Here is a 7,480-nt window from a genome sequence, read left to right as displayed (position 1 = left end):
AAATGTATACAAGGCCCTACAAGCGTACCATCAATTCTTCTGTTAAAGTTAATAAACAAGTGGATAAAATAAGCAAGTAATTAGCTTCAAGTTTAATTAACTTAGTGTTGATCCTAAAAACTACCAAGCCTACGTGGCGTGCAGGCTGAATAATCTATGAGCTAACTACGTCCTTCGGTTGTGTGCAGGGCATGCCAACTCGTTGGCCGAGCTTGGCCGAGGAGTAAAATATGTTGATGTTGCGTTGGGTGCGCGGCTGACTTCTGCGTCTTGCGATTGCGGCCGAGGAAGGAACTTGTTTCAGCCTTCAGGTTCTAGAGCCTGAAGACAAGGCTGCTAACTTAACGAAGTTCAATATCAAATTCGGCTTCCAATGTTCCGAATGTAGTAACTCGTAATACCTCGCTTCGCCGAGAAGGCTGATGAGATGACCTCGACCAACAAGGATTCGGAAATCCTTCTCGATCGAGACTTGGATAGGTAACTAGTCGGCCTCGACGCAGTGCTGTTTATGCCAACTGAAGATGTTGCAAGATCGGCTAATTCTACGATGACAGTGCTGTTTATGCCAACTGAAGATATCACCGGTTGCCTCCACAGTGCTGTTTATGCCAACTGAAGATGTGTCGGGGAAAAAGAAAAGAAAAAATCTCAAGGTTGTTGAGAGAATTTGCGCAGGGTAGTTGTGTGTTGAATTTGAGGTCATTCTTCCGTTGCATCGAGTCGTGTACATATCTGCTTGCCACGGTTGGATGATAAACATCTCAATCGCACCCAAAGTCTTTGTGACAGAATATCCTGAGAAATAAAACCATGACCACATGCGAGTCTGATGAAAAATAGGGACTTCTGCATGCCAATCCCACTTTATCCCACATTTGACTTATCCCTATCCAATCACTGAATCTTTTAGGATGGTTCTACACGGCTCTTCACGTAAAAATCTCACCTTGCTGTCATCTTGATAACCTGACCTTCTATCATATTAGAAGCCTAGCTAGGCTAGGCCTCATTTTCTTGCCATATGCATGTTACATCAGCCATCAATCAAATATATATATATATAGCTGAGTTGCTCTAACCCACACGGTACATTGTTAACAAATCCAAATTAAATCGGACTGTTCCACCTGTCTCTCCGTTGAGATATAATTCGAACCCTATTTATCTGGTTTAAGAAGATGCATATAATTCGTATTAAAAGATAATTATGATAAAAACCATAATATTATCCTTTAACAAAAATATCTTCCCTTTTCCATCTGACGGTTGAGAACTATGCTTACTCAACGACCTTGATTACACGGGCCGATGGTGTTAATTTAGGTCCAAACATTACCCCCCAGTTCCCTTGAGCTTCGGCCCGTAAGCCGAATGGTGAAGGAAATTAGTCAGTCGAAGAACCTCCCCTATTGTCGAAAATGAAACTTTTTACTCAGCAACAATATCTCTGTATTGCCAATGCTATGATCTTCCTCGGCTGCCACAATTCCATACAAGGCTCGGCCACTTTAATAAATAACCTCTTCGACCATCTCGAATTTGGACCGAGGAAAACCAAATGGCGTCGAGGAAATTTGGGCCGAGGGAACCAACTGAAGTCGAAGGCCGATAAAAACCAAATGAGATCGAAGTCTCAAGGACTCTTGCCCACTGCTTCTCCTGGTACTTATATCTAAATAAATAAAAAATATATATATAGGTAACCTGATTGCCTATATGAATTGTCGGCCATGCATCTCCATCACATCTTTTTCCTACTTGAAATGATAACCTGGATAACTGTTTGGACCCGATTTTACACCATCGGCCCAAGCGATCGAGGCAGTTGAGTGGGCATGGTTCTCAACTGTCAGATGAGAAAGTAGAGATAATTTGGTTATTAAAGGATAATATTATAATTATCTTTTAATATGAATTATCTTGGTATCTTCTTAAACCAGATAAATAGAATGTGATTCATGTACCGAATAAGCAGTACAATTCGAATTGATTTGGGATGTCTGACAACACTTGGAAGTAAAATGGATTTAAAATTCATTTGATCAGAATGATGATGGCTATTGTTGATGAGGTGAGGATGAGATAGGAGACCTAAGAGGGCTAGGTTTATGGATGTTGTCAGATGAAGTGAATAGACATGGCCTGCATGCCGTGTCAAAGGCTACCAGCCACATATATATATATATATATATATATATATATATATATATAATTGGCGACATTATGTATGCGAACTCATTGGAAAGGTGCAAACTTTGTTTTATATATATATATATATATACACATATATATTGTTTGTACCATACTTAACCAATCCCAAAACTATTGAGCACCACGTTATACCGTTAAGGACCCAGGAGAGTTTCTTTCCAACTAGGAGGCCAATCACAGCGTGACACGTGTCGACATTAGAAGCCAATCATAGCGCGACACGTGTTAACATCAGAAGCCAATCACAACACAACACGTGTCAATGTCAGAATGAAACTAGAAACTCTCTTCTATAAATAGAGATCATTCTCTCACAATATTTCCTAATATCATTTGTACTAAATCATTCACCAATACTCACTAAAGGAGAGCTTGAACCTATGTACTTGTGTAAACCTTTCACAATTAATGAGAACTCCTCTACTCCGTGGACGTAGCCAATCTGGGTGAACCACGTACATCTTGTGTTTGCTTCCCTGTCCCTATCCATTTACTTACTTATCCACACTAGAAACCGGAGCAATCTAGCGAAGGTCACAAACTTAACACTTTCTGTTGTACCAAAGTCATCACTGATTTTGTGCATCAACATATATATATATATATATGTATGTATATAATTGGTGGTTGATTAGATGGACGTTATCCAAGCATGCAGGTTATCTTGGATTCAATGAGATAAAATGAGTTTTAATAGTTTGTGAGTCTTTCTCATCTTATCAACCAGTGCGTATTCGTTATTATAAATACAGAGTCGCAAGCAACATTCAAAGCCCCCATTCATTTCAACACACAATTGCCCTGCACAAATTCTCTCAACAACCTTGAGACTTTTTTTTTTTTTTTTTGCCGACACACCTTCAGTTTGGATAAACAACACTGTGAAGGCAACCGGTGATATCTTCAGTCGGCATAGATAACACTGTTACCGTAGAACCAGTCGGTCTCGCAGCATCTTCAGTCAGTATAGATATCACTGCGTCGAGGGTGATTGGTTATCTATCCAAGTCTTGGTCGAAAAGGATTGCTAAATCCTTATTGGTCAAGGTCATCTCATTAGCCTTCTCGGTGAAGTGAGGTGTTACAGTTTATTGAGCTCGGCACATTGCACGCCGAGTTAGTTTATGATTAGATACTCTTAAGTGGGATTTAGAGTTTGGCATTCCGACGGCCGAACCACGTTTATTATTAAGACATATATCCGCTTTGAGTATTTGTGCCCTTACACTTTGGTGTCGATTCGGCGTGAGTTTACTCTGACAAATACCATCATTGTGACCGAATCTGACGGCGACAATTTGTAAACTTCGTAAGAATAGTAGCCTTGTCTTCAGGTTCGAGAATCCAAGAGGCCGAGACGTGTTCCTTCCTCGGTCGTAATCGCGAGACGCAGAAGTCAGCCGCGCACCCAACTCAACATCAGTATATTTTACTCCTCGGCCGAGCTCGGCCGACGAGTTGGCATGCCCCGCATTCAACCGAATGACGTAGTTAGCTCATAAATTACTCGGCCTGCGCGCCACGTAAGCTTGATAGTTTTTAGGGTCAACAATAACCTTCTAATGTAGATATGCCATGCATACTAGAAGGGTCCTGTCAACGCATGACTCGGTGCTGCATGGGATGTTCCTCGGCTAGCTGGTCCACGTGTCATTCAGCCATCCACTTCTTGGTGTTTTTAAAATTGGTAATGGCATCCTTATGTGCTACTGCTAATTATATATTAAATCTCAACTGAGCACGTTCTGCTACCAAGAAAGGATACAGCATGCATATGTCGAATGGCTACAAAAAAATGGGTCATTTTCTATATCTCCAACCTCACTGTGGGGTCCCAACCTGGTTTTCATCTATGAGTGGGCTGACTAACACCTTTCCTCATTTTGTCTCAATCAAGTAACTAAATGTCCTAAATGTATGTATTGGCCGAATGGAAAAACTAAACTTCTCATGGCCGAGCACCAGTACTGCAATTCTTATTACTTCAAATGGTCAAATCTTAATGGTCGAATGGAAAAATTTGAACTCCCATTGTTTGCCTTTTCCTTCCATAAAATAATCTCCATGAATCTCAAGCATGACTCTCAAGGAAGCCTTCAGTACCGGTAGCTGGAAAGGAAAGACGAGTACAATCTCATCGAGTGAACCGTTTGTCGAGGAAGAAAAACAGCCATAGACTAGGTGATTATGTTGCACATAGCAACATGGAGAACCACTAGCCTTGGCATTAATATTAAGAATGGTAGCCCAACACGCTAAAAACACTTCTCACGGCAAGACTAAAAAAAAAATTTAAACTGCCGATTATATCACATGTTCCCCCTGTTTCAAAAGTTATGCCCAAAGATTTTGTTGCATAACTTGGAAAGTGTATCTCGACTAGTTAGTCGAGCTCAGCCTACAAAAACTTGTCATCCCGGTGGTATTCTGACATAATTTGGAAGCAAATCATAATTCCTCACGCCATAACATGTCCATACGTTAAAGCCTACTTTTTCTCTTGTCTAGATATAATCACCACATCACATCAGCCTATGGCCATTTCACCTTTATCCCATAGTAGCTGCACCAAGCATCTTTTAGTATTGCACCAAGTGTCATGCTTGCATACTGTGGGGCCGAGACAAACCATTAAGCCGAAGTCGAGAAAAGTATCAAGCACTCACCACTTAAATTTCACCGAGGAGCTTATTGAGAGCAAGCCTGTAATATTTGCCCCCCATTTTCTTTACATCGGCTTGCATAGCCGTATGTTTAAGAAAATAATTTATTCATTAGATATATATATATATATATATATATATATATATATATAAATTTTTTTTTTCAAAATGTAATGCAATCAGATTTCTGCTTGTTTGCCCCCTATTTTCTTAAGTATCAGCCCGAGCAGCCGAATGGTTAAGAAAATAAGTTATTTATTTAACAAAAGAAAACAAAAGTGGCCGAACTATAAACTGGAGGGGGCCAACAATGTTTTATTCCGAGCCAAGATCTTTTTACATTAAAATTTTCACTTTGAGATTTTCCAAAGCCGAAGAAAAGATCATCTCCAAATATGTTCGGCTTGAAGGAATATTTTTATTGGCCACCAAATGTGGTGAACAATTATTATGCCCCCCAGGCATAATAATTTTGCCAATTTCGGCTCTTAACTCGAACAACTTAGTCAAATGGGATTTTTCCATATCGGCTTTATCACCAATAATCATATCAATTGGCGTGATTTTTCCGGCTAGGCCTATGTCTTCAATTACCCTATCAATTGTTGTGATTTTATGGTTTGAAGCCGTGTATCGGCCTCGTTCATCATTGGAACCTTCATTTGATGAATTATTTTCTGATTCAATTTTTGGCTTAGAAACTTGAACTTTTTCTTCTAGGCCTACCACACTTTTAGTCTCAACCGACAAAATAGGTAGCCTAGGTTTTTCTTCGGCAATCGTGACAATCTTCTTAGGCCGAATGATGTTTGTGGCCGGAGCGAAAAATTACCCCCCGGCCTTTGGACTTAACCATTTTTCAAATGGAATTGATCTGTAATCAGAAACGTAAGGAAAACGGTCATCATCTAGTCAGGCATTAAATCGAGCCCTGTCTTCATTTACCCATTGCTCTTGCAGGGTAACAGGAGCTTTTATTCTCAACATGTAAACAAATGACTTTTGCGTCTCTCTATGGCCACGAAGAACTTTTTCCACTTCCAAAGATCTTTTACATTCCTCATTGTGTTTTTTCAATTCCTCTAGAAGCTCGTGCAATCGGCTACGTTGAACCAGATTGGAATCTTGATATATCATATGAATTTTGTAGTATTAGCATTGTGTCCCACTGGGTATGCCAAAATGTTGACCCTAAAAACTACTAAACCTACGTGGTGCGCAGGCCAAGTAATCTATGAGCTAACTACATCATTCGGTTGTGTGCGAGGCGTGCCAACTCGTTAGCCGATGAGTAAAATATGTTGATGTTGTGTTGGGTGCGCGGCTGACTTCTGCGTCTTGCGATTACGGCCAAGGAAGGAACTTGTCTCGGCTTTCGGGTTCTAGAGCATGAAGACAAGGCTGCTAATTTAGCGAAGTTCAATATCAAATTCGGCTTCCAATGTGCTGAATGTAATAACTCGTAACACCTCACTTCGCCGAGAAGGCTGATGAGATGACCTCGACCAACAAGGATTCAGAAATCATTCTCGACCGAGACTTGGATAGGTAACCAGTCGGCCTCGACACAGTGCTGTTTATGCCAACTGAAGATGTTGCGAGATCGGCTGATTCTACGACGACAGTGCTGTTTATGCCAACTGAAGATATCACCGGTTGCCTCTACAGTGCTGTTTATGCCAACTGAAGATGTGTCAGTGAAAAAGAAAATAAAAAATCTCAAGTTTGTTGAGAGAATTTGCACAGGGCAATTGTGTGTTGAATTGGAGGCCCTTCTTCCGTTGCACCGAGTCTTGTACTTATAGGGTTGGATATCTGCTTGTCGCGGTTGGATGATAAACATCTCAATCGCACCAAAAGTCTTTGTGATGGAATGTACTGAGAAATAAAACCATGACCACGTGCGAATCTGATGAAAAATAAGAACTTCTGCATGCCAATCCCACTTTATCCCACCTTTGACTTATCTCTATCCAATCACTGAATCTTTTAGGATGGTTCTACATGACTCTTCACGTAAAAATCTCACCTTGCTGTCATCCTGACAACCTGACCTTCCATCATATGCATGTTACGGCAGCCATCAATCAAATATATATATATATATAGCCGAGTTGCTCTAACCCACACGGTACACTGTTAACAAATCCAAATTATATCGGAATGTTCCACCTGTCTCTCCGTTGAGATATAATTCGAACCCTATTTATCTGGTTTAAGAAGATGCATATAATTCGTATTAAAAGATAATTATGATAAAAACCATAATATTATTCTTTAACAAAAATATCTTCCCTTTTCCATCCGACGGTTGAGAACTATGCTTACTTAACGGCCTTGATTACACGGGCCGATAGTGTAAATTTGGGTCCAAACACTTAGTCTTAGTCAGGGTGCTGATGTCGGGGTTAAGTTAATTAATCAGACACATCAATTGAACTTGTCTTTGTCCAAGTTATTCATTTTTATCAAATATAACCACGCTCAGAATAAGAAATCACATGAAACTAGAACGTTAGTTTGGTAATATCTCAAATCAATATCATAATACGTGTTATATGAGAATAAGTCAAAATATATAATGGCGCCTAATATAAGTGTTT

Source organism: Malus domestica, chromosome 15 (genome assembly GCF_042453785.1).
Source record: "Malus domestica chromosome 15, GDT2T_hap1".
In the NCBI taxonomy this organism is placed as follows: Eukaryota; Viridiplantae; Streptophyta; class Magnoliopsida; order Rosales; family Rosaceae; genus Malus; species Malus domestica.
Note: the sequence above shows the minus strand (reverse complement) of the source record.